The sequence below is a fragment of the Callionymus lyra genome, chromosome 12 (assembly GCF_982586985.1).
Source record: "Callionymus lyra chromosome 12, fCalLyr1.hap1.1, whole genome shotgun sequence".
In the NCBI taxonomy this organism is placed as follows: Eukaryota; Metazoa; Chordata; class Actinopteri; order Syngnathiformes; family Callionymidae; genus Callionymus; species Callionymus lyra.
The window spans coordinates 21,656,509-21,684,096 of record NC_141829.1 but is presented as its reverse complement, the minus strand read 5'-3'; the positions used below and the strand labels follow the sequence as shown (position 1 = coordinate 21,684,096).

At 39.0% G+C, this 27,588-nt stretch overlaps 1 long non-coding RNA gene across 1 annotated transcript in view; it reads left to right on the top strand.

Annotated features, from left to right (window-relative positions):
• The window catches only part of LOC148068640 (uncharacterized), a 68,310-nt gene that overhangs the window by 15,831 nt on the left and 24,891 nt on the right, over window positions 1-27,588 (top strand). Inside the window, exon 2 of the long non-coding RNA XR_015713184.1 lies at window positions 19,930-20,094. This is a non-coding gene — a long non-coding RNA (uncharacterized LOC148068640). The remainder of the gene's footprint in view (window positions 1-19,929; window positions 20,095-27,588) is intronic.

Sequence of the window (27,588 nt, the reverse complement as noted above, 5' to 3'; positions counted from 1 at the left end):
ACGACAGCATAAATCATGATTCAAATCATATTATAGTGTATTTTATAAAATGAATTTATGATTAAAAGAAAAATTTTAATTTTGGGTGATAATTCTATATGTGACTTTTTTACATGGGTTCTCATTGACAATTATTAGAAAGATAGATTTATATTTTAAACATCCTTGGAACATTCATTAAGTCTTTCCCAAAACTTAAATCAGCAGTTTTGTTCATTTAAACTTCGCTTTGACACATTTTAGCCGCTGAGGCTTGACCTAACAAGAGAGTGACTCAACCTTTTTTTTTAAATTATAAATTTTAAGGCTCCAAAAAATGTCACTTTGTGTGGTTGTTTTGTAACGTCTGCCGTCGTGTTTATCATCCGTAACAGCCTCTCTTATCTTAAACTAAGAGGTGACACATTTATTTCTCATCAGTCATCCTATCAGTGCCAGGCCAGCCTGCCGGAGCGGTGGCGCTTGATTTCCCTCACAATAGTGTCTCCTCCGACTCGATTATGCTCCATACATGTGTCAAAAAAACATCCAGGGAACAAATTGAATCTGCTCTTTAGCCAACGAGGTGGTCAGACACGTAATTTGTCCCCCCGTCTCGCTGGAGTGTGTGGAGTGGGCAGTCCATTGAATTCCCATCCGTCATGGTTAGTTACACGCCTGTCAGCTGCTCTCCCCCTGCCCAGCGGTTGAGCCGTCACCCCTGACCTGGAAGCATTATATCTAAATCACATTACATGCCCTTGTGTTCTTTATTTCCCTTTTGAAGTCGCCGGAGTGAGACATCTGTCCGGCCCTGTTTGAGTTGACTTCCCACTCAGCCGTCACGTCTTAATTAGCTCATCTGATTTTCTTTCTCCTCGTGTGTGTGTGTGTGTGTGTGTGTGTGTGTGTGTGTGTGTGTGTGTGTGTGTGTGTGTGTGTGTGTGTGTGTGTGTGTGTGTGTGTGTGTGTGTGTGTGTGTGTGTTTGAGGGCGAGATTTGTTTGCGAGGCTGCTGTGAATGGCAACTCTGATGGGAAGATAATATGTTCACAACAGCAGCCGAGAGGAGCTGGGTTTCATTAATTGCGAGGATAATGAATCGCAGAGAAAATCCTTGTATTTTTTGTTCATTAGCTATTGAGAGCGATCGACATGCCCTTCCAGGCTCCGGCAGCCGCAGACGTCCTTCACTCAAGTATTTTGCAGCACCTGAGTCCTTCCTGGCTTATACAACTTAATTAGTGCACCAGTCATAAGGTGCGTGGCCTTAAGTAAGTATAGGTGCCAATGAAACATTTTCACAAGTACACTTTATATGAGCGCGTCCCAAACTCTGAGAAATAAAAGTTTTTATTTCCACATTACAAGCTTCTTACTCGATTGACTTCAACGATGGAAGAACATGCGAGGGGGACAAGATCAAGAGGTGGCGAGCTGGTAAACAAGGCGAAAGGATGGAGTATTTAAGAAAATATTATCAACACACTATTTGTCATATTTGTGGAGACTGAACCCCTGCAGTCTTTCAGGAGTTTTTGCTTAATGTCTTTAGCCCTATTCGCTAGTAGATAGTTTTACCTGTGGACCATTGGTGGTTTGTAAATGCCCCCCCACCTCTGTGGTATTTGAAGTACATTCGCACGGGATAAGTGACGTCTGTAAAATAGTACATTACGGACGGATGGGTCGCCATCTTGATTACTGAAAGAGAAAGGTAGCGTATGCACATTAAATTGCAATAATAAACACCAGGATGCAGATTCGCACTGAACCAGTGTGTTAGGTGAATACAGTAGGTCATGTGGCAGAATTATTATAAATTGCCTTAGGTCCACAGGTAATACTTATCTCATGCGAATCGGGCTTTTGACCCATTTTATCTGTAATTTTGTTTTATTCATTCATTATTTGTGTGGTTTCACTTTGAATTTAGGCGTTTCTTTGTCTAATTGTATGTTTCATTTTATCATAAGTGATGGTTCACAGAATTTCACTCATTTTCTACTCACTGTAATGTTATATAAGGGTTGGGATATTCAGAGTAATCTGTTGTTTTTTAGAGTTATAAACAAAACTCACCTCACCTCATTAATGTAGCAACTCATGCTCAGTCGTCGTCTTCATCTACATCCAAAAGGAACCTTAAAATACCTTATAGACTCAGGGACTCATTCATCCCTCGGGCTATTTAATAGCCTCGGGCTATTAAATTGTACAATTCTGATTTCGGGTGCAGGAGTGGAGTGAGAGTATCTGGATGTTCTGTTCCATGTTAGTCTTTGTATCCTTTGTCTTTGTTGTTTTTCTTTGATCTATGTTCTTTGTCTTTATCTTTAGACTTAGATTGTGTCATCTTGTTCTTCCTCTTTTTTTTTCTTTTTTATTTTATGGTTTATGAAAAATTGCTGGCTATTGGTAAAAAAAACAATTTCAATAAAGATCAATAAAGTTTTACCTTACCTTACCTTACCTTAAAAACATCCAAATAACTCCGTACTGCTCAACCGTGACGTCCATCTTGTATTGAAATCTCGACTTGAGAAAATGTTCCCACAAAAAATTAAGCAAAACAGATGTTAAGCTTGTTTGTAGCAGAAGTTATTAGTCTATCAGTTCCTAGTGTATCCTCGTTAAACACACAAGTGTCATTGCGCATGTGAAAAATTTACGCTGATAGGAAAAAAAAAGCTGAAAAAAACAATAGACATTTTTTGGGGAAATGTTAAATCAAAGCCGTATAAATGATTTTATATTTTTAATTTGCATGTGAGTTGAGTTTGAGGCCCCTTCACTGGAATGAATAATTAGAAGAAAAACAAATGGCTTACATTTTTGTAGATAAACACTTTAATTTCCCAACCATAATAGACCATAAAACAAAAGTTCTACTTTTTAGTGTTTAATACAATAACCTTTGGATTTGGCCCGTCATCAGTTTGGCACATGTGCTCTACAAGAAGGAAGTCTTTTGGACCCACCTTTTGTAAACACAACATTGCATGGCAAAAAAATGGAATGAAAAAAACATCCTATGATTACGCTGAATCAGCAGCAGCTGTTTGCTGGTATCTTTGCAACAAAATGGTCCTGTATGTTTCCTAGTTTTCACTAGTGTATTTATATTAACATAGGAACTAGTTTAAGCACTACCTTACTTGTAAAACTGTATTCACATTCACTTGCTGTGGCAGGAGTGTAAGACAGCTGTCATTTGTTGACTGGGCGGCAAAGCATTATGTAAGCTGCTCAGGTCACCATTACTGAGAAGGTTGTTGAGAGGGATGGCATCTCATTTGCAATGTTGTTGTAAGTTCTAATATATTGTTTATTTTAACAAGTGAAAAAGGAAATGTTTTATGGATTAACGGAATGTCAACGGACACAAGGACCATAGTTTATCTTTTGTTATTTTTTCCTCTTTCTTTCACTTCCTAAACCTGCCACACATACTTAAAATAGTTTTTTTGTCTGGGATTAACATTTACTGTAGCTTTGTTTCTGTTGTTGCTTCGCCACAAGGACACTTAAATAGCTCTGGATGTGAACGTCGAGGAGTGGAACAGAGGTGGACGTTTCCTGCTCATTATCCTCCTGAAACTCAGCCCCTATGATTTACCCCCGTGAGCTCTGCTAGCTCCAGCTATTAGGGCAACATGACGCGAACTGATTGTGATTAGCTGCGGAAAATTAGTCATACGTGTTGAGGAAAGTTCAATCGGAGATGTCGGTGGTGAGTCAACTTAAGGTTCTTAATGAAACTTTTCTCCATTAATAATATTAACTTATTTGAATATACAAGTTATTTAAAGTTGAGGACTGCTACAATTCAAAACATTAAAAAAAAAAATCCGTCGTTTAGCTATTTTGTGCAAAAGTTGCTGTTGAGAAAATATCATATTTCAATAATCAATGAGATTTCAAGTCAGTTTGACGAATTAAATGCCATAAATTCTACTGTTATTTGTCTACATTAGCATAGTAATGGTAAATCCTAAAACTGTCACTGTTAAAAACAATAAATGACTTTAAGACAAGACTTTCTGTCTTGTATATCATTTTCATCTAGCACAAAGATAACTAAATAGAAATAAAAATAAAAAATCAATGTATAATCTATTTATAAAGGAGATTAAAAAGAGATTAATTAGATCAATGTATTAATGACTAAAATTATAATAAATAGTAATTCATGAATAAATCATTTATATATATAAAAATAAAACGATAATAAAAGTGAAATAAAAATTCAGTGATTCAACAATAGCTTCAGAGAAAACTATGTTTTTTGTTAAAGGTGTGGACATGTGATCTACTGTCAGCACAGGTGTGTTGAATGAATCTGTTGGTAAATGTATGTTGTTGATGTTAAACATTGTTTTGGTAAAGACAGCTGCCCACGGCTTTTACACTTTTAGTGATTTCCTTCGAACACTAATGGATAGGATGAGTCTTTGATTGACAGCAGCAAAGTGAATCTACAATATACTTCCATTTTCTTCCGTTGACCTGGAGATTGCAAGTTTTTTTTTTTCTCTGGAGGAAACAGACATGCAAAATAGTTGTGTAGAACCGCCGCTGCATAAGTGGAAAAAGTTAAGTGCTTTGCTTGAGAATCTGCAGTGAACACATTCTCAGCAGAGGAGGGTAGAGGTGATGTTTGGAATTCTTAAAAACCTCCCTTCACTGTTGCAATAAAATATTGCCTCATATTCAAAGATGATACTTGTAAGAGCTAGCAAACTGAATCAATCTAAACATGGCCGTTTTATTCATAGACGTTATAAATCTGAATTTAACCAACATTTTCTCCCACGACTGTGAGAGTCATTAGTAGATTTATTTTTGAATTTTTTGAAATTGAATAACTACAGATTCATCAAAATGTGGTGGTCAGGTTTATATAGCTGTTTATTTGATGGGATTGTTCTGAACTAAAGTATGTTTACTAAATGTACTTAATCACCTAGCATTTTATTATTATTGTAAGTCAGATTCCTAACATGACATTATTACAATTATATAACTGAGGAACTACTTCATTTTCAAATTTTATAACATGCTAGAAATTTAAGGTGAGATGATAATTTTAACTATTAGAACATATTTTCACCTAATAAAGGACTTGTATTATTTACTTGTTCACAAGTCAGTGTCTAGATGTTTTTAGCTGCTGTGGTGGGACTGGACTCACTGAACTGAAACTTTATAAATAATATAAGTAAGTAAGTTAGTAAAGGTTATTTGTAAACGCCTTTCTAGACCAGGGTCACAAAAAACTTAAACAATCAAAAACAATACACAGTTAAAATATATACTTTGAAAGGTCAAGACACAAAAAAACACAGCAGCCCCAGAAAATCAGGGAAAATCCTGCACAAATAAAAAAATCTTAAATTGTTTCTTAAAGGAGTCAGCAGATCATCAAACACAGAGGGAGAGGAAGATCATTCCAAAGCTTAGGAGCAACAACCTGGAAGGATTTCTCTCCTCTGGTCCTGAAGCATGTTCAGGAACCATCAGTAGATTCTGATCCACAGACCTCAGAGCCCGAGCGGTGTGTAAGGCTGGATCAGATCAGTGATGTAAGGAGGAGCCTGACCATGAATATCTCTGAAAGAAAGAACCAGAACTTTTAAAATTGATCCTGAAAGAAACTGGCAGCCAGTGAAGAGTTTTAACGATCGGGGAAATGTGAGTTCTTCTACTACAGCGGGTCAGAATTCTCGCTGCAGAGTTTTATATCAACTGCAGGCGAGACAGCTCCTTCTTATTTAGACACAAACTCTTTTAAATGGACTGTTGCCCAGAAAAGAAAAAAAAAACTACTTTCTACTTTATAAAATGCTTAAGTAAGTAAGAGAGTAATGGTTATTTGTAAAGCTTAACAATCGTACAGATTGATCAGAAGTTTTTGTTCATACAAGCCTGTGTAACCTTTGAATCCTTTGCAGTGCCCACTTTCCTAGATCAGACAAACCTTGCACCAGTGATGTGACATTCGTAATCCTGTCGGCGAGGACGAATTGTTGGTCGTCCAGATCTTTTGTTTGTCTGCACCGAACATGACCACAGATCACCTTGGAGATCTAATTAGCTGCAGATTGATGAGAAACAAAACTTAACTTGGAGAAAAATACTTTTTAGATAAATGAGTTTTACAAGGACTTACCATGTCTAGTTCCAGGAGTTCATTAAGTGGATGTTAACTCGGATTGTAAACACGTTCCTCGGTGACATTGGAATGGAAGTTATTTAAATTGTGAACTTCTGTGACGCTGGCGTCCTTCATGGATTGTGTCTTCTGAGAAGGAGCATCGGCCAATTGAAAGAGAAATCACTTTGTTCGCTGCATGGTCAAAGCTCAGACCGTTTTAAAACTGTGGCGCTCCAACGATGCTTTTCACCCACTAACAAATTTATTAGTTTGAGTTGAGTTTTGGACAACTCTTCTTTCGCAGCTTCATCAGATCTATTGTGAACTGGTGACATTTTTCATAGAGCCGAATAATTCATATTTTCCACCATATGACAGATAATCTAATCTTCAATTAGTGCTACGTTTTTAAAACATGTCTTCCTAAAAATGTGTCTTTTGTTATTTTATGATAAAGAATTTAGATTATTATCTTCAAAATAAACAAAGTGTTGTGGAGAGGAAAGTTTTACCTCAACTAGCATTTTAGCCAGGATAGCAGGTCAACCATTAAGATTAATAATAATAAATAATAAAAACATATTTAAAAAAAGTTGTTTAAGTACAACGCACATCAAGTATCAGCATAAAAAAAAATGAATTAAAACTAATATATCTCACTACTATTTCTATGTAGCTAGCATGTAGAAATTGTCCATCATTCTGGAAAAAAACAAACAAAAAAACACTAGAAATTTTAAAAATATTATTTACATTGCAAATTTGCGGCTGGATTGGAATTTACATTGCATTTTAAATGTGATTTAAGTTGCGAGTCTGCATTGGTGTTGCGGTTTGTTTGGTGGTTTTCTGTGTCAGTTTTCATGTATTCATGTTTTTATTCATGTACATTTGCGTTCTGTTGCATTTTAAGTTGCGTTTTGTGTTTTGCTGGCTTTGCGTTGCGGTTTTGCTAAGATATCAGATATACCATTTAGATTGAGGAAAGAACTATATTAAAAAAGATGATATAGTACACTGTATATAAAGTATCAGTATCAATATAAATAATAAAACTGAATTAAAATGAAAACAATATTGTTATTTTAACGAAGCTAGCATGTAGAAATAATTTTGCATTTGTAATTAAGTTGACAGTTCACAGTTGACAAATACTGCTGATCCTTTTAGACACAGTTTGACATTTTTTGAATGCTCATGACAGGATTTGTAGAAGAACCCGACTAATATTGTCTGCCGTAATACCATGTATAGAAGAGCAACCTAAAGACTAACCTGACTCACACCAAGTCTTCTCTGAGTTCTTCTTCCATGAAGTCTAAATCTGTGTTGACTGCAGTGTGTTCAAATGTTGCTATAAGATGCTACACTATCTAACTGCTGCTCTTATTTTGAAACACCACTTCCTGCCTGCACACTGGTTAAAAACCTCCACGATGGTGGTCCTTGATCACAAGTAACATCTTGACTGAAAAGTGAGAGACAGAGTGCTCAAAATTAACAAACCTTTTCTACTCAACTGTTTATTTGATCGAACTATCAATATGTACATCCCAGCTGTGGTGTTGCATCTTTTTCTGCTCAAGCTCTTCACATAAACTCTAAAAGTCTTTTCATGAGAGAGGTTGACCTGATAAAGTGCTCACCACAATAAAGACCCTTTAATTGAGCATTACATGGAAGCAACTGATCAAATTTCACTTTAATGTAGCAAAACTAAGCAGCGGAACAAAGAGCGTCAGAAGTAGGTTTGTTCGGAGCGAAGATAGTCGCAGCTTGTTTGTGTCTAGATCCGATCTTGCTTTCTGTCAACAGAAAAGAGCACCTCTGAGCTCCGGCGGCAACACTCGTCGCTTTTAGCTCCTTCAGTCGTGGTGTTCCAGGTCCAAGGCCGCGCCGCCATTCAGCGCAGGCTCTCACAACTCACATTCAACGCTCGGCTGGCTTCAATTAGCATTTAACTCATGAGTGTGAGTGAGTATCTCCTTGTTCTCCCGAGTAGCTGGGAATTCAATTTCTCTCCGCCTCACCCTCACAATAGGCCGACGACCAGTGCGCCTCCGAAACGTTACACAACTCCTCGCGACCGTCCGCCCCGGCTTTGTCTCTCCTCGTCCTTCAGCCCTCCTACGGTGCTGTTTTTACTTCACCTGTGTCGATGAAATCATCTGCATTTTTTGATCGCCGCCGTGCCCGTGATACTCCTGATGAAGATGGAGAAGATAAGAACACATTGATCCATCCAAGACTGAGAGCTAGAGAATCTGCAGAATCTAAATAAAAATGTGAATCATTCTGTTATGCATCGACGAGGAGCTCAGGATAGTGATGTAGTCTTAACCAGGGTATGGTGTACATTTTAGGACATCGTCAGGTATCAGACCAAACGGCTTCATCCAACAGACGAAGAAGCCTCAGACAAACATCCGTCAGACGAAGAAGCCTCAGAAAAACATCCGTCAGACGAAGCAGCCTCAGAAAAACACACATTAGATAGATCATTTTATTTATCTGAGTTCAGAAATTCACAATTCAGGCAGAAGATTTACACATGAACACTTTAAAAAAAAAAAAAAAAAGCAAGAATACAAAGTTTTGCTAACTTTGGGAATGTTCATAGTCAGGTATCAGACCAAACGGCATCAGAAAAACCTCCATCAGACGAAGCAGCCTCAGACTAAACGGCCTCAGACGAAGCAGCCTCAGAAAAACCTCCGTCAGACGAAGCAGCCTCAGACTAAACGGCCTCAGACAAACCTCCGTCAGATCGAACTTTGTCAACCTTCAAAATAAAAGTCCCCAGACAAAACTACATCAGATAGCCTCTGGAAAAAATAAGCGAACCATTTTATTGCAAATTAAACCAGAAGTACATGTGATAACGACGTGATACTAGACAAAACGACATCAGATAGCATCTGGGAAAAAAAAAAATCACCGGAGCATTTTATTTCGAATAAAACCGGAAATACATGTGACGTCACCGGGATCAACCACGCTGATATATCCTAAACATCGCTTGTCGCTTCATAATAAAATGTAATACAAAAAAAACACACAATGCAATCGACTTACCTTGCTTGTATCCAAAGCGAATATAATTTTTTTTTCACCTCAAATCGCGCCACAGTAGTTGCAATCAGTGACGTCACATGTATTTCCGGTTTCAATCGAAATAAATAGTTGTTTCCAAAATGCCATCAGATTTTTTAGTATCGTTATCACATGAATTTTTGTGCTATCTGATGTCGTTTTGTCTAATATCATGTCGTTATCACATGCATTTCCTGTTTTATTTGAAATAAAAAGAAGCTATCTGATGTAGTTTTGTCTGGGGACTTTTATTTTGAAGGTTGACAAAGTTCGATCTGACGGAGGTTTGTCTGAGGCTGCTTCGTCTGACGGATGAAGCCGTTTGGTCTGATACCTGACGATGTCCTAAAATGTACACCGTACCAGGGGCTAGAACTAGGGGTTTATCTAATACTGCTGACAAACTGCTGCTTCTGACACGATACTGCTTCAAACTTAAGGCGAAAAGAAAAATGGTTTCAACAACGCAAAATTGGTCTCTGAATTGTAACAAACTTCTTTTGATGAGTTGTTTTAAAACACAGTGAGTGCCGTATAATTTAAAAAATTTAAATCAATATTTTCATTTAGTGACTGAATAAAGCTGCTGACTAGAGAATCCACCATTAACTTGTGAGCTCTGTCTTTTGGCTCAGCTCTTTCTTCACCATGACAGATGAACACATCATACCTATGGTTGGGTTGCGGTTTGCATTGAGATTGGATTTTGACTTGCATAGCTGTCGGTTTTGTGATTTGCATTGAGATTGCTTTATGATTTGCATTGCTGTTGGGTTTTAGTTTACGGTTGCGGTTTGTGTTACAGTTTTAGTTTAGGCTGTTGTGTTGTTTACCCCTCGGGTTTGGTTTTTTACGTTTGCTTGGCACCTGGGTTGCAATTTGCGTCATAGTTTGTCTTGCAATCGAATTTCGGTTGCCATGAAGGTAGAATGTTGTTTGATATACGGATGGGTTGTTTTTTGTTTTGCGGTTTCCCTTTTGCTTTGTGATTTGGGTTGCAATTTGTGTTAGTGTTGCTTTGCACTCGACTTGCTGTTGGGTTTTGGTTCGCATTGCAGCTTGTTTGTGTTTTGCATGGCTTTTGGCTTTTTTTTTTGTGTTGCCGTTTGTGTTGAGATGGGTCGGCGGTTTGCTATTCGAATTGCATTACATTTACATGTATTTTGGATTGGCATCCAGGTAGGTTGAGGTTTTCATTGTGGTTGTTTTTTGTTTGCTATTGCGTCGTTTGTGTTGAGGTTTGCATTGCATTTCCTTTTCTGGTTTGCATTTGTGTTGCGGTACGTTTTAAGGTTTGCTTTGCATTTGGTTTGCGGTTTGTTTTGAGCTTTACTTTGCATTTGTGTTGAGGTTTGCTTTGCATTTGTGTTGCGTTTTGCGTTGCATTTTGTGTTGAGGTTTGCTTTGCATTTGGTTTGCGGTTTGTGTTGCGGTTTGCGTTGGATTTGTGTTGCGGTTTGTGTTGAGGTTTACTTTGCATTTACGTCGCGGTTTGTGTTGAGGTTTGCTTTGCATTTGTGCTGCGGTTTGCGTTAAGGGTTTGCGTTGCATTTGTGTTGAGGTTTGCTTTGCATTTGTGTTGCGTTTTGCGTTGCATTTTGTGTTGAGGTTTGCTTTGCATTTGGTTTGCGGTTTGTGTTGCGTTTGCGTTGGATTTGGGTTGCGGTTTGTGTTGAGGTTTACTTTGCATTTAAGTCGCGGTTTGTGTTGAGGTTTGCTTTGCATTTGTGTTGCGGTTTGCGTTGAGGTTTGCATTGCGTTTTGTGTTGAGGTTTGCTTTGCATTTGTGTTGCGTTTTGCGTTGCATTTTGTGTTGAGGTTTGCTTTGCATTTGGTTTGTGGTTTGTGTTGCAGTTTGCGTTGGATTTGTGTTGCGGTTTGTGTTGAGGTTTACTTTACATTTACGTCGTGGTTTGTGTTGAGGTTTGCTTTGCATTTGTGTTGCGGTTTGCGTTGAGGTTTGCGTTGCGTTTGTGTTGCGTTTTGCGTTGCATTTTGTGTTGAGGTTTGCTTTGCATTTGTGTTGCGTTTTGTGTTGAGGTTTGCTTTGCATTTGTGTTGCGTTTTGCGTTGGATTTTGTGTTGAGGTTTGCTTTGCATTTGGTTTGCGGTTTGTGTTGGATTTGTGTTGCGGTTTGTGTTGAGGTTTACTTTGCATTTACGTCGCGGTTTGTGTTGAGGTTTGCTTTGGATTTGGTTTGCGGTTTGTGTTGCGGTTTGCGTTGAAGTTTGCGTTGCATTTTGTGTTGAGGTTTGCTTTGCATTTGGTTTGCGGTTTCTGTTGCGGTTTGCGTTGAGGTTTGCGTTGCATTTTGTGTTGAGGTTTGCTTTGCATTTGGTTTGCGGTTTCTGTTGCGGTTTGTGTTGCGGTTTGCGTTGAAGTTTGCGTTGAAGTTTGCGTTGCGTTTTGTGTTGAGGTTTGCTTTGCATTTGTGTTGCGTTTTGCGTTGCATTTTGTGTTGAGGTTTGCTTTGCAGTTTGTGTTGCAGTTTGCGTTGGATTTGTGTTGCGGTTTGTGTTGAGGTTTACTTTGCATTTACGTCGCGGTTTGTGTTGAGGTTTGCTTTGCATTTGTGTTGAGGTTTGCGTTCAAGTTTGCGTTGCGTTTTGTGTTGAGGTTTGCTTTGGATTTGGTTTGCGGTTTGTGTTAAGGTTTACTTTGCATTCATGTCGCGGTTTGTGTTGCGGTTTGCGTTGGATTTGTGTTGCGGTTTGTGTTAAGGTTTACTTTGCATTCATGTCGCGGTTTGTGTTGAGGTTTGCTTTGCGTTTTGTGTTGAGGGTTGCTTTGGATTTGTGTTGAGGTTTGCTTTGGATTTGGTTTGCGGTTTGTGTTGCGATTTGCGTTGAAGTTTGTGTTGCGTTTTGTGTTGAGGTTTGCTTTGGATTTGGTTTGCGGTTTGTGTTGCGGTTTGCGTTGGATTTGTGTTGCGGTTTGTGTTAAGGTTTACTTTGCATTCATGTCGCGGTTCGCGTTGAGGTTTGCTTTGCATTTTGTGTTGAGGTTTGCTTTGCATTTGGTTTGCTGTTTGTGATGCGGTTTGCGTTGGATTTGTGTTGCGGTTTGTGTTGAGATTTGCGTTGCGTTTTGTGTTGAGGGTTGCTTTGGATTTGTGTTGAGGGTTGCTTTGGATTTGTGTTGCGGTTTGTATTGAGGTTTACTTTGCATTTACGTCGCGGTTTGCGTTGAGGTTTGCGTTGCGTTTTGTGTTGAGTTTTGCTTTGCATTTGTGTTGCGTTTTGCGTTGCATTTTGTGTTGAGGTTTGCTTTGCATTTGGTTTGCGGTTTGTGTTGCGGTTTGCGTTGGATTTGTGTTGCGGTTTGTGTTGATGTTTACTTTGCATTTAAGTCGCGGTTTGTGTTGAGGTTTGCTTTGCATTTGTGTTGCGGTTTGCGTTGAGGTTTGCGTTGCATTTTGTGTTGAGGTTTGCGTTGCATTTTGTGTTGAGGTTTGCTTTGCATTTGGTTTGTGGTTTGCGTTGAGGTTTGCGTTGCATTTTGTGTTGAGGTTTGCTTTGCATTTGGTTTGCGGTTTGTGTTGCGGTTTGCGTTGGATTTGTGTTGCGGTTTGTGTTGAGGTTTACTTTGCATTTACGTCGCAGTTTGTGTTGAGGTTTGCTTTGCATTTGTGTTGCGGTTTGCGTTGAGGTTTGCGTTGCATTTTGTGTTGAGGTTTGCTTTGGATTTGGTTCGCGGTTTCTGTTGCGGTTTGCGTTGAGGTTTGCGTTGCGTTTTGTGTTGAGGTTTGCTTTGCATTTGTGTTGCGTTTTGTGTTGCATTTTGTGTTGAGGTTTGCTTTGCATTTGGTTTGCGGTTTGTGTTGCGGTTTGCGTTGGATTTGTGTTGCGGTTTGTGTTGAGGTTTGCTTTGCATTTGTGTTGCGTTTTGCGTTGCATTTTGTGTTGAGGTTTGCGTTGCATTTTGTGTTGAGGTTTGCTTTGCATTTGGTTTGTGGTTTGCGTTGAGGTTTGCGTTGCATTTTGTGTTGAGGTTTGCTTTGCATTTGTGTTGCGGTTTGCGTTGAGGTTTGCGTTGCATTTTGTGTTGAGGTTTGCTTTGCATTTGGTTTGCGGTTTGTGTTGCGGTTTGCGTTGGATTTGTGTTGCGGTTTGTGTTGAGGTTTACTTTGCATTTAAGTCGCAGTTTGTGTTGAGGTTTGCTTTGCATTTGTGTTGCGGTTTGCGTTGAGGTTTGCGTTGCATTTTGTGTTGAGGTTTGCTTTGGATTTGGTTCGCGGTTTCTATTGCGGTTTGCGTTGAGGTTTGCGTTGCGTTTTGTGTTGAGGTTTGCTTTGCATTTGTGTTGCGTTTTGCGTTGCATTTTGTGTTGAGGTTTGCTTTGCATTTGGTTTGCGGTTTGTGTTGCGGTTTGCGTTGGATTTGTGTTGCGGTTTGTGTTGAGGTTTGCTTTGCATTTGTGTTGCGTTTTGCGTTGAAGTTTGCGTTGCATTTTGTGTTGAGGTTTGCTTTACATTTGGTTTGCGGTTTGTGTTGCGGTTTGCGTTGAAGTTTGCGTTGCATTTTGTGTTGAGGTTTGCTTTGCATTTGGTTTGTGGTTTGTGTTGAGGTTTGCTTTGGATTTGGTTCGCGGTTTCTGTTGCGGTTTGCGTTGAGGTTTGCGTTGCGTTTTTTGTTGAGGTTTGCTTTGCATTTGGTTTGCAGTTTGTGTTGCGGTTTGCGTTGGATTTGTGTTGCGGTTTGTGTTGAGGTTTGCTTTGCATTTGTGTTGCGGTTTGCGTTGAAGTTTGCGTTGCATTTTGTGTTGAGGTTTGCTTTGCATTTGGTTTGCGGTTTGTGTTGCGGTTTGCGTTGGATTTGTGTTGCGGTTTGTGTTAAGGTTTACTTTGCATTTACGTCGCGGTTTGTGTTGAGGTTTGCGTTGCGTTTTGTGTTGAGGGTTGCTTTGGATTTGTGTTGCGGTTTGCTTTGCAGTTCGGTTGCGCTGCCGACAGACATCTTCCGAAACTCCGACTCTTTATTATAACATGGTTAACAAATAATCTCACTTTTTTCACTCTCTTCATGTTCCTGTTGAAAATGATTCATATATTTTACACTGATGTGTTTTTACAAAACATCACCAATATTCAAGAAGAAATGTTAAAACTAAATGCATGTGTCTTGTGTCGGTTGTTTGAAAAGTCGTGTCAGTCGTGCTGGTTTGAATGTGTCTGTGTTCTACCGTAAGAGTCCGTTCAGCAGGTTTAATGGCTTCTTTGCTCGCTGAAGAGAATCAAAATGATTTTATGGTACAAATGTGACTTTATTGGTGTTTTTTCAATGTAAAATTCTGTATTTGATTTGCTTCAGCGGCAGCTCTGGTGTGATCACGCAGCTTTCTCAGGAGGCATTATCAGTAATTACATGTCAGGTATAAACACCATTCAGACAGCATCTTTTTCAGATGTTTACGAGGTTGTGGGCGCTTTGATCAGTCGTTTAAACAATCCACCAGAGAGTTTAATCATCATTTTCTAACACGGATCAATAAATAGTTTTCTCTTAGCGTCTGTCTATCAGCCGCGCTGAACACATCAAAATAAAAGCTCTGGACTGCAAATGTGTTGTTGCCCTGTTGTGCGCTGACAGGTTTCTTTCAGCATTGAAAGCGAAGAAAGTGTGTGTCTGACAGGACTTTTGGACGTTTTTTGTGTTAAAGGTTGTTCTGACTCATATTCTCGCCCGGTTGGTTGTGATTAATATTTTGTGATCGCAGAATCTTTTGTTTCAGATGACGGAGCACACATGTCGTGCCGAGGCGTTGGACATGTTGTTGCTGAGACTGATCCGGAATCAGTAATTATTAAGTATATTGTGTTGTTTTTTTTTTCCTCGTCCTCCAGGTCCCACATGAAGCTCTCTGGTAGCTTGATCTATTTGTTTTTTTTTTTTCCTTTTTGCTCTGCCAAAGAGGTTTTACTTTCACCAGGAAGTTGTACTTGAATCCATACTATTTAATTTTAGAATATATTAATAGCCACTATATATATATACTGTATATATTTTTAAAAGGTGCTGTATTTTAAAAGTGCTTTTTTATTTTTCTTCAGTCAATTCTAACAACAATAAAAAATATATTTAAAAAAATTATCTGGCCTGAGAAGGGCCGCAATAATACACTAAAATGTGCCCCATGTGCCCCCCTGGCCCCACTTTGTCTAGGTTTGCTATTAAATTAAGTTTCTAAAGTAAATTAAATTTCATGTAACTGTGACGATAATCACTGAAGCCAGTTTGATTCTTAGTGCAGGTAGAGAAACTGGCGACACGATACGTATCACTACTGACACCAATACTATTTTTATTGCAATATACTGCGATACTGTAGGAAAAAGTATATATTTGTACTAGAGTACTTGACTCTGGTTTTGCAGAATTTACAGACCACATGACTGTTGAAGTCGTGACTGCTTTCATTTGTTTTGAAACCAAGATATGTCCAAACATTAGCGTTAACATGAGCTGAGTTGACTGTATCCTCTCGTCCTCAGTCATCGCAAGGATCTCACAGAATATTATCTTTCTTTAACTGCAGAGGATGTTAATACTTTCATGTTAATTATAAATTTCATAAAAAATTTCAAACACAATTTGACTAAATATAAACCATAAAAGTAAATAAATAAATAATTTAAAAGCCTCTTTTTCTTGTTTTTGAAAACATAAATCAATAAATTTATCTTGAATATATGGAAGTATTGTGAAGAAATATTTATTTAGATAGATATGTGAATCATTTACCACAAAACTAAACTCATGAATTTAATAATTTCTCCAGGCTAGTATTGATTTCGATAATACTTTGAGGAAATTCATGTTGATTTGAGAATTCATGTCATAAGACAGTTGGAAGAAGTATATATATATATATATATATATGTGTATCCTGATACAACCTAGTATCTAAAAGTATAATTTTTCCGTATTTTCGAGGATGTTTTTTCATATCATGTTCGGTTCATAAAATCATTTCTGTGGTTCTCGCTCGTCTTTTTGTGATAACCCGTCTGGAAAGTATGATTCTGTTTTTCTTCGCGACTGAATCGAATTACGTGGACGCGTCTCATCCCTCCTCTTGTCCCGGTAATGCTCGTTCTAACCTTCAGCAAGTGCATAACAACAAGCCCAGGAGTGTCGGCACACACACTCCCGACCGACGCCGCACACACAGCCATTAGTTGTTTCTTTGTTGCTGTGTCTCGGCGAGGCCTTGAGCCGCTCGGTTCCACATTCACGAGCAAGTCCTCGATATTTTCCGCCGGCTGCCTATATAAATTCAATAACATATGGAGTTCAGGCGCACGTACGCCGTCACATATGGGTCCGTCGGGCGGCTCTCCATCTCCAAAGGTCGCATGCAACCTTTTTTTTCCGAACGAGGGCAGGGGACACTCATCCTCATTTATTCAAAGGGATGGTTCTCATTCAATTTTCTCCATATTCATAAGCGTGTTTCGCACCCCCGCTCTTATTTTCCCTTTCAGCTTTAAATTAAAGGTACAGGAACGAGCCGGGCCTTTCATCTGGCGCCGGGGGGGTGGTGGGGCGCGAGGGGGGTGATGGGTCGTCGGACGAGGGAGGGGAGGGATTGATAGTGGCGAGGCCGTTTCTAGTCTGTATTTATTAGCTTCCCCTCCCCTCCTCCCTTCCTCCCCGAAACCCCCCCCAGTCCATGCCGCTGCCACCCCCCCACCTCCGAAACGACACCTGGCAAAAATGATTCATTAATTCAAAAAGCAGCATTTTTTGAAAGCAGCATTTCAAAGGCAGGAAAGAGAGAGGAGCTGAGTGGGGAAGGCTGAGCGTGGTTTCTGAAGAGGCAGAGTACACTTCAAGTTTGTCACGGCAAAGATCAAGCTGGGAAGAGACATGTGCACGGATGAGGACGAGGATGGGGGCTTTTACCCACCGAATCGACTCGTGTAGTCTCTAAAATAATTTACTAATAAACTGACGTTTTTTTAATGTTTGTTTTTTTCATGGGTTTGAGGCTGATTCTGTGAGAGAGGATTAGAATATACTCCATCAATTCTGCTTTAAAAATACCTTCCAATAAGTACTGGAAGTACACTTACATTTTCTCTTTTTTAATTTAACATTTATTTCCATTTACAAAACTTAAAATTGCAACAACTGTCTCAGCAATGGTGACCTCAACAGCTCCCGTAATGCTTTGCCGCCCAGCCAACCAATAGCTTGCACTTGCACAGCCAATTGCTTTGGACATAGCAAAATATATTGAATTTAAATGCAGTATTAAAGAATAGAGCAGTGTAAGTTCTGATTGTTTTTAAGTTTATCTCTTGTTAAAATACATTACCTTTGTTTGTTACGTTTGTAACAGTGGAGAGAATGACAAGGGGCTTTGCAGTTTCTGACTCTAGCTGACTATATATTTTTTTTGAAGGTGCAGTGGTTCTACTACTTCTAATTATAATACATATTTGGCCGCACTTTTTTGGCACTCAAGGACGCCGTACATGAATTCAAAACAGCCCAAAGCATTTAAACATCATGTAAGTAAGTATGTAAGTCATTTTTATTTGTATAGCGCTTTTCCAGACCAGGGTCACAAAGCGCTTAAATAATCAAAACAATATTCAATAAAGTATATACTTTAAAGGTCAAGATAAAACTGATAACACAACAGGAGTTCCAGAAAATCAAGGAAAACCCTGAACAAATAAAAACGTCATAAGATGTTTCTTAAAGGAGTCAGTAGATCCATCAAGAGCAAAGAGAGAGGAATCATAATGGAAACATTAAGACACATTAAAACATAATTATCAGTGCATGCAAAAAAAAAATGCATGGTACAGTGAGGACGTGTTAAGGTGAACGGTGATATGTTTGAGAATCAGAAGGAACAATTGAAAACGAAATCCTTCAAATTCAAACTTTGCCGAACATGACCACTCACGGCAAGGTTAGGTTACTACACTCCTGTCCAATAAACGTTCTACGATGGTGGACAGAAACGAGAAAGTATCCACCCTCGTACGACCGAAGGGTCATTTTTACGGGCCGCGGGTCCTTCAGCCGCCGGGACTGGTTCGGCAGCAGCGGCACTCGTTTATCCACACGAGTGGTAAACACCAACAGCGGGATCGTGTGTCGGACACTCCCCAGTCCGGCTGAATCTTTCATATGGCTGCAGATGATGTGCTTAATTATAGATGGCAGGACAAGCTAGGATCCTTAGCCTCAATTAGACGGGGCCACGGGGTTACTGACCTGCACGCCGACTGTCAGTGCCGATTACACTCTACACATGGCCGCTGACAGCCAGAGGAGCCGGAGGTGGAGGGCAGGAGCTGCTGGCGGTGGAGGGCAGGGCCGGGTTACAAGGGCTACTACTGTATTCTTTTCTTCCCGGCGGACGAAAGGAAATGGACGTTAACGCGGCGCCGGCCCTGAAGAGAGGCCGCTTCTGTAATCAGTGAAATTAATCAGAATATTAGCTTATCACCGTGATTGTTTGCTGCACGCCGCCTTCGCTGATTTTTGTGACGCCTGATTTCGTTCAAGGCCGACGACAAATGTCACGCTGACGTCAATTTTACGTGACCTAATTCGGTTGATTTTAATGATGGATGGAGTTGATGTGAGGAAAAAAAACATGGTTGATTCCATGACTTTGAACGTCTATTATTATCGAGCACTTGCAACTCTTCTGGCTTGCCTGTATGTTTTTAACCCTTCATTGACGACCTGTTCAGTGGATCGAGAAATTAAAACGTAATTTGAATGCAAAGGACCAAAGCTTTTAACTCAAAAAAGTGTGGACCAGATTCACCTGCATCAAGATTAACACAGCTTCCCCTGGATAATAACCTTTGAGCAACTGGTGTGATTAAAAAAGAAGAAAGAACCAGAAAATAAGAGCTTGACTACGAAGGAAAATTATAATAATGGTGGATAAAAATGTAATTATTATAAGATAGAATTGGACAAATAAATCAATTTCTGAAGATCAAGATCCATTATGTCATGAAAATATAAAATAAGGCTGAATAAGCTCGTACTTTTATATTATTCACATAAAAAAGGGTTTCTTGAAAAAAATTTTTTAAGTTTTTACTATGTTTTTTCTTTTTGTTCATTCTTTTGAGGGACTCGAAATGTTCCAAAGAGGAAAAACAAAAGTCTTACTTCAACTAACTTTTTTGAGTTGAATAATTCAAAACAATTGAAAAAAACACAAATGAAAATTGTGATTTAAGTGTCAGAAAGCATTTGATGTATAGATTTATAAATCATTAGGGCCACACAAAGACAGTTAAAGGGCCACACTTTGGCTAGGCCTACGCTCCACGCCACCAGTTACACTGATGAGTTCACTGAGTGGGAGTAGGACAAATTTTAAGAGAGTGACTTGTTTGAATCAGAGAGTTAAATGTTTGTTTGTAAGTGCCATGGAATTGGTGTCTCTTTCAGTGATTTTTTTGTTTACCTACAGGCACTGAAACACACACGATGATGCTAAATGAAATACAAGTGTGACTCAGAGCATTAAGATCTTCATGACTTTGTAAAAATACTTGTCATTGTTGCTCATATTATCAACACATTCCTACTTCTATTGAAACGTTACCTCTAAGAGAAGGCGTCCATAAAAATAACATTTTATTTATAAATACATTCATAAAAAACTGCTTCACCGACGTGCCGATGATGTCACCTGCTCGTCTTCCTGTGCAGGTCCCTGCAGGTCTGTGTGGAGGACTGGGAATATCCACAAAGGAGACAGAAGACCGGGCGGGGAGATGATATCGGCGGCGTGTCCAGGGAATGTCTCTGCTGGAGGTTACTGATGTGACCGTAGGAAAAAAGGATTCAGCGCTTCTGAGACTGATCTGTGATAAGGTGACGTCGGCAACATTTTTCACTTATCGCGGCTTTAAGGACGCTTGAGAGAAGCACCTGATGAATATAAATGATGATCTCTTATTGAATAATATTTGTGTCATTCTAGATGTAGATAATTATCCATTAATAACAAGCTTCATCTCGTAGATCTGTTAACGCCACAGAGGCTCAAAATCCACCTGTTTTGGGACTGTGGGAGGAAACCAGAGTACGCAGTAAAAACCCTCCACTTCCTTCACTAAACTCAATATTTCTTCATTCTTCACGTGTAGAAACGAACCCAGCAGTCGCAAAGAAGGTCGTCAGAACGATAAAGTTTAGCACAGGCTCCGGTCCAGGTATCAACCTCTCTACTATCAGATGGAAAGCGACAGCGACCGATCGAGACGTTGACGTCCTTCTCTCGCGGTGTAGTGTGTCTCATTCCCAGGGTGAAGACTTTCTCTGGGAACAAAAAGCGGCAGATAGACGCTGAAATGTATCATATAATGATCGGCCCTGATGACCCGAGGAGGAGCGGCCCTTCAGTTAATCACCGCCGCCCGTATTGAGCCGTGGATCTTGTCCTCGCCACCCTTCTCTTGTATCCACTGTGCAGGAGAAACCGACGCTCGACTGTTTGCGCTGCAATATCTCGTCCGTACAATTTGTTTAACGCCTTTTTTTTTGACAATCCATCATACGTAAACTGTCGATTTCTTTACGTTTGTGTTTAATACCATTTTATCAGACACTGAATTACCTTAAATCAACTTTGTATGTCACGGAAAGGTGAAAATAAGGTAGTATCAGATTAAATAAATCAAGCAATTCAATATATAAATATTAAAAACAATTACGACATGATAGTTGCACTTATGATCATGACAATATAATATTTGATTGTCCAATGAGAAATGTTATTCGTAACAGAAGATAATAAAAATCAAATACTGACTTAAAGAAAAGTCATTGTCAACATATCTGAACGATATTAGTTGAATATATTGCTAAAATATTATTTATCAATTAATATAGATTAGATAAGATTAGATTGATTTATAGAATTCAGTTCTTCTTTATAATACATTTACAAGTTTTTTTCTTTGCACAATTATAAAATACATTTATAGTAGTTTTATATAAAAATAAAAAAACACTTATGATAATGTTGGGGAAATGTAATGTATTAACACGTATTTTCATCTTCATTGTTTAACCTTAAAAAACGTAAATAAATATAAAGAAATTAAGATTAACTTATTTACTTTAGCTCAATATTTGATGGTGCATGTTATCTGTATTATTAAGTTATATTACGTAATATTTGTATATTTTAAAGGAACACACACAAACAAAAAAAATGCCTAGAAAATGTTTACTGGCTGAAACATTGAATATATACTTTATATCATACTGTATGTATCATTCTGTAAAGCATCCCTGACCACCTGTTCTCTTTATGTCTTTTTAAACTTAGATATTTCAGTTTTAATTTTTTGTGTGTCAAGAAAAAATCATTTTAGTGAAATTCGATGATATCAGAATACACTGCAAACTTAAATATTTAAGTCGCTTCTGTTGGTGTCTTTTTTATTTACGTTATTTTTTAACTAAATGTGCTACAAGAAGGAAGAGTTTAACAAAAACTCAGGGTCACCAAACCGAATCAGAGGAAAGAACGGCATCTAAGCTCTGTTTCTTGTCCTCACCTGTGCTCACCTGGGCCTGGCGGAGCGGGCCAGAGCGAGCCAACCCCTTAGGGATCTGCTGATTAGGGTATTAAAAATAAATGGGCTGACTTTAGGGGGGTGGGTAGGGTGGCACGGTGGTATATATTTCTGTTAATTTTTCTCCCACCCCCGTCTCCCCCCCCACCCCTCCCACTGATCTGGCAGAATATGATAGCACGGGCTGTCACGGCAATAATTAGGCCTATTTTCCGTGAGGTCATCTTACAGGGACGCTGGGCGGCTGTGGTTCACACACAGGGTGCTCTGTGCTGCCCGAGAGCCCCCAGGATATGATCGTCCTCGCAGGGCAACAAAGAATCACTCCGCGGCAAACGAGAGGAAACATAAAACAGCTACAATCTGATATGGACTTTGGTTCTCACAGTTTAGCTCGCCCGGGCCGAACACCAAACAGCTTTTTCATTATTTAAGTCGTCCAGTTTAGTCTGAAGAGGGAGATTAAAGGCGGGGGGGGGGGAAGGGGGCACCTGCGATGATTTCTCAAAGAGGAAAAAAACCCACTAAAGAGTCTAACAAGTTGACATGGGAATACGTGCTGACGGTACCAGAAGAGACAACGGTGCCAAGTGAGAGCAACATATTTCAGCTGGGCTCGGAACACTCCCTGGATGGGTCAACAGCTGCAGGCTAGAATTAGAAATCAATTATTCAGCTTCGACAAGCTCATTAAGTCCGTGAATGGGATTTTCTGTTCTGAGTCGGCCTGCTCTTTTCTCCCGGCTCGCACTTCTAATTAGTATTTCTTTTAAAGTTTGACGCCAGTTTTGGGTCGGAAAACGTGGGCTTTGACTCGCCGGCGTCTCCCAACAGTATCATTATCCGCGGAGGAGGTTGTGTCGGAACATCACTAAAAGTTGTTTGATTCCAGTTTGGACACTGGCTAATGGTCGCGAGCCATCAAGCTAAATTGGGCATTAATAATCAAAGAAGTGTAATCTGGCTTAATTGGGCATTAATAATCAAAGCGTGAGTGGAAATTATCACACAGGCGCTAAATGAAGCGTCGCTAATCAGCAGGAGCCGTTTCTCGAGCACTACTGTCCGTCCAGGTCCACGATAACCAGATACTGCACCAGCTCCAGCGGCAGCATCCACTTGTTACAAATGATAATGTTCATTAAAACTTTGATGGTTTTAGTGCTAAGTGCAAAGTAGACTTTAATAAGGCAAAAAAAAAACTTTTTTAAAGGAGGGGTAGGTGATCTTGGAGAGCTGTTAGAGCAACATTTGTTCAGACTTTCCCTAGAGCAAGGCTTTTAGAGCCGCAGGATAGCATTTTGTCATGGCTCATGGACCGGTAAGTAACCACTACGAGTGGTCGTTGGTTACAACAAAACAACTTCCCGTCGTCTTTTGTGTAGCATCTTTAAAACGGTCAAATGGAGGGTCTAAAGTAAGTGGATAGTCAGAATTGCAGGTTTGGACTTGTTGTTCATTTTTCCTTCTCTGAATTCACCAGTGTAAAACCTGGACTCGGATTGGTTACGTTGATACCCTTCACCCCCAAAACAATGTTGCCCATATTGTAGTGCAACAGTCACATAGTAGAGAAGATTGACACTTTAGCAAATCCGTCCTAGTTTGGTGAGAAAAGGGTTGTGATTGGAATTGTAATAACGCTGCAGTTCACCGACTTTTCTATATGGTCTGTAAATTGTTACCAAAGAAGTCAATAAAAAAGACTTGTTGAAAAATGAATGATGGTAAAATACAGACTTCCAGGATAATTATCTTAAGTGTTCCCAGCAATGGAGAGGAAGCCCCTGGGCAGACCTAGGAGTGATAAAGTCAATTGAATTGGGAACACCTTGATATTCCACCAAAGAGTTTTGTTTTGTCTTTTTTTGTGAGAGGAAGGTCTTTTACTTCAGCTTAGATATTTAGAAATAAAATAGATGGATGAAGAGAGTCTTACGTTTGTGGTAGACTTGCATTGAAACAATTCTGACGCTTGATAACAACGGAAACAAATTCAATGTCGGGAATATGATTCATTTTTATTTTTTTTATTATTATTATTTCATGTTTTTATTCTTTTGTGATGACATAATCTATATTTATTTTTCTTTTATCATTCATTCGTTCATTCTCTCATGTTTTATTCCCTTTGCTTGTCCATAACCAAACAACATCCTAGCGAATCCATCGTCTCGCCGCCATTTCAACGGCAGAAAGTTTGATTATCGGCGTCTGATCCTCCGGAGGACGAGCCGACGCGCAGATCCTCGCACCGCAAATGAGGCAGAACTAATCAGCCGCAGGAACGAGGCCACAAGGCCGGCCAAGTATGTTTCCTGCGTCGTGGAAATGAAAGGATGTGAGAAGGAAAATGCACTCGTAAATCGGTTTCCGGGCTGAAGGACGAGTCGGCGCGAACACAACCGATGTTGTCATAGAAACTTCCGTCCTCCTTCCTTAATGGCAACGGTGAAGACGGGCATATGCTCACGGCTCATCGCTGCCTACATCACCTACAGTGCAAGAGGGCTTATTAGCAAAACTCCTTCTCGGCCCCTTGCTCGGTCCCTCCACTTTGCCCCCTCTCTCTTTCTTTTTCTCTCCCTCTCTTCCTCTCCTCCCTTCCTCTCTTCTCTACATTGTGTGTGTCTATCTGATCCCGTGGCCTTTTGTTGCGCTATGAAAGGCCTGATGCCACACTCATTATTTTCTCCTTTATCTCTCTCCCCACTGCTCTGATTAGAACAGTCGCCCCTGACAGACGCCCTCAGCCAGCTCCTATCCATTACACTCTGTGTGTGTGTGTGTGTGTGTGTGCATGCGTGTGTAGGTGTGTGTGTGTGTGTAGGTGTAGGTGTGTGTGTGTCAGGGAGAGAGAGGCATTTGAAGCTCCCGATATTCAATCATAAATGTTTCCAGATCAGTAAATGTCTGTGTTATGAAGTGATTGGGACGAACTCGAAGGGATTCTTAAGCTCAAGCAATTTACTCTTTTTTTTTCGCTTATTTGTGCTTTTTTTAAATCTCAATTTACTGTCCATCTTAATAACCAAATTTGGCTGTTCTACTGTTAAGTCGAATCAAAGGTATTAATCTACTAAAGCCCGTTTTTGTTTTTTCAGGTTAGACAAATAAAGTACTTGTGGCATTTGTGCAGTATTGGACATTATATAGGGGTTAATAAGATATTGAGTATTAAATACATTCTCTCGTTAACAACTGTTTTGTTGCAATCCAACTTCAAAATTCAAAATTCAAAAATGAAAAGTCTTCATCAGCGACAAGAACATTTCTTCTTCAGGAGATTTCAGTGAATAAGCGCTAGAAAATGTAAATGAATGGATGGACATTTTAGTGTTTTTCTTCCTTTGATAGCATCTAGTGTTTGACCATTTTGTTTGTTAACTTCTGCCTTGTCTTTGCCTTCACTTTGGATCATAAATTGTTTTTTTTCTTTCTTCTACTTTATAACAGGTTGTCGGCCATGTTTCTTCCACTCTGGTTCAGTCACACTGTTGAAAAGCAAACATGTTAGTTTGACGAGTGTTACCTGACTTCTTTTATTGTTTATACGGCACTACTATAGCACTAGAGTATGTTTCTTTTAATGGAATACTCTAATCAGGGATGCTAACAAGTATTTTTTGCAAGTCCAAGTCAAGTCTTGATTTCTTTCATTGAAATTTGCGTTCTATGATTATATGCTAATATTTACCACTAAACTGCTATTTTAAAGCTTTAACTGAAACATAATTAACAGGAAAATATACTTTTTTTTTTTTAAATGTACTTGATTGTATTTATTCACTTATTTACTTCACCTCACTTATGTACACTTATTTAGAGTGTTTTTAATAGTATTGAAGGGCATTACTTTAAGTACTGACCCTACTAATTAAAAAAATGTAATTAAATTACATTTAAATTATAATGATGAATTAAAACTCATATAATATTGTTTACTCCTCTTAATACCCAAGTATTTTTATGACTTGAAGAGATAGTTCACCCAAAATTCAAAGTAATCTGTTCATCCTTGGAGTTAAAGGCAGGAATGTTTGTCCATTTGATATTTTGAAAACTGTGCTCATTAGTTTCATACTTGAAAGCAGAAAGGGCGAAAATAACCCAAACAAAAAAAAGGTGGTATTTCACAATATGGCATAATCTGTCGTCGTGACAACAGCGAATTCTCCTCTTGAAAGAAACTTAAAGAAATGTGTCCTTGGTAATGTTTTTACTGAGGCCACTTGCTTTCATGAGAGGAGCATCTATGAAGCTATTTATAGCGAGGCTCAGTCAAATGTGAGTTTTATCCGAGCTTCTTAAGTCTGTAGTGAAAGTACAGCAACAGTGGGATTGTTTAATGTTGTTGCTAAACCCGAATTTGATGCAGATATGAGATCAGTGAGGAGTTGCTGTGTTTGTTTCAATGACTAAGAGTCTGGGGGATAGCTAAGCTAAACTGGCGAAGCTATTGGCGCCATGCTAGCAAGTAAGTAAGACGGAAAAAAAACTTGACTATGTTTTAAAAATATAAGAATCTCTGACAAAAATGAAAACTTGTTTTTTTCAAATGTGACTGTAATTCCACTTAAGGTTCACCCAAAATTAAGCTTTTACTTATTTTCTACTCACCTTCATGTCAAACTAAGGGTTGAGATTACTTTCAGAGTAATCTGTTCCTTTTAAGAGTTTAAACAAAAATGTTTGTTCAATTTAATGTAGCGACTGGAGCTCAGTTGTCTTCGTCTTCATCCAAAATGAAACACTTAAAAACAGCCAAATACCTCCATACTGCTCATCTTTATGGAGGTATTTAAAAACTTAAATAAGTCTGTATATATCAAGTTTCTTTGTGCTTGAAGTCTTTCTTATGTCAAGGCTTCAATACAAGATGGACATTACAAACAAGCACCACAGAGGGTTTTTTTTATGTATCTTTTGAAACGAAGATGAAGACGAAAACAACTGAGCTCCAGTCGCTACATTAAAATGAACATGCATTTTTGTCTATAAATCTTAAAAGGAACAGATTACTCTGAAAATAATCCCAACCCTTAGTCGACATGAGGGTTGGTAGAAAATGAGTGAAATTTGAATTCTGGGTGAACTATCACTTTAACAATTGCAACACAGCCATTATGAATTTTATGTTATTGAATGTGAGCATATATTGAATAAATATATATGTAATATAAAGGTCACAGAGTGGTTTACTTTCAGCCTGAGGCAATCGGTGTCCTCGAGCTTGTATGTTGCTTGAGTGGGTTTAATTCTGGCACTCTGGTTTACTCCCACAAAAACACAAATAGGTTAATGAGCGCTATCTTTATTGTCTAGGAGCGTGTGGTTGTTTTTCTGCTGGACCTGTGAACGGACTAAGTGGTATAAAATGAATGTATGATATGTATTAATTTGCTTTTTATTTTAAAAAAATATATGTTTGAAAAATGTCTTAAAATAGGATACGTTTTGCGGAGTTTCTCTAATTCATGGGGTCGTGGGGGCAGCAGCTAAAGCAAAGAGTCCAATATCTCTCTCCCCAGAGATCCTGCCCAGCTCTTCTGGGAGGACTCAGAGGTGTTTCAAGGTCAATTGAGGGACATCATTTCACCAGAGTGTGCTCCCGACTGGATGACAGGGCACCTCAGAGAGTCCCCCCCCAAAAAAAAATCAATACATATTACAGAAAGCTGCTTGAACACAGATGCCAGAGTTCACTCTTAAATAGAGAAACACTTTTCTTTTCCATTAGTCGTCGTTATCTATAATCATCCCAAAATGGCCGCCCACTTAA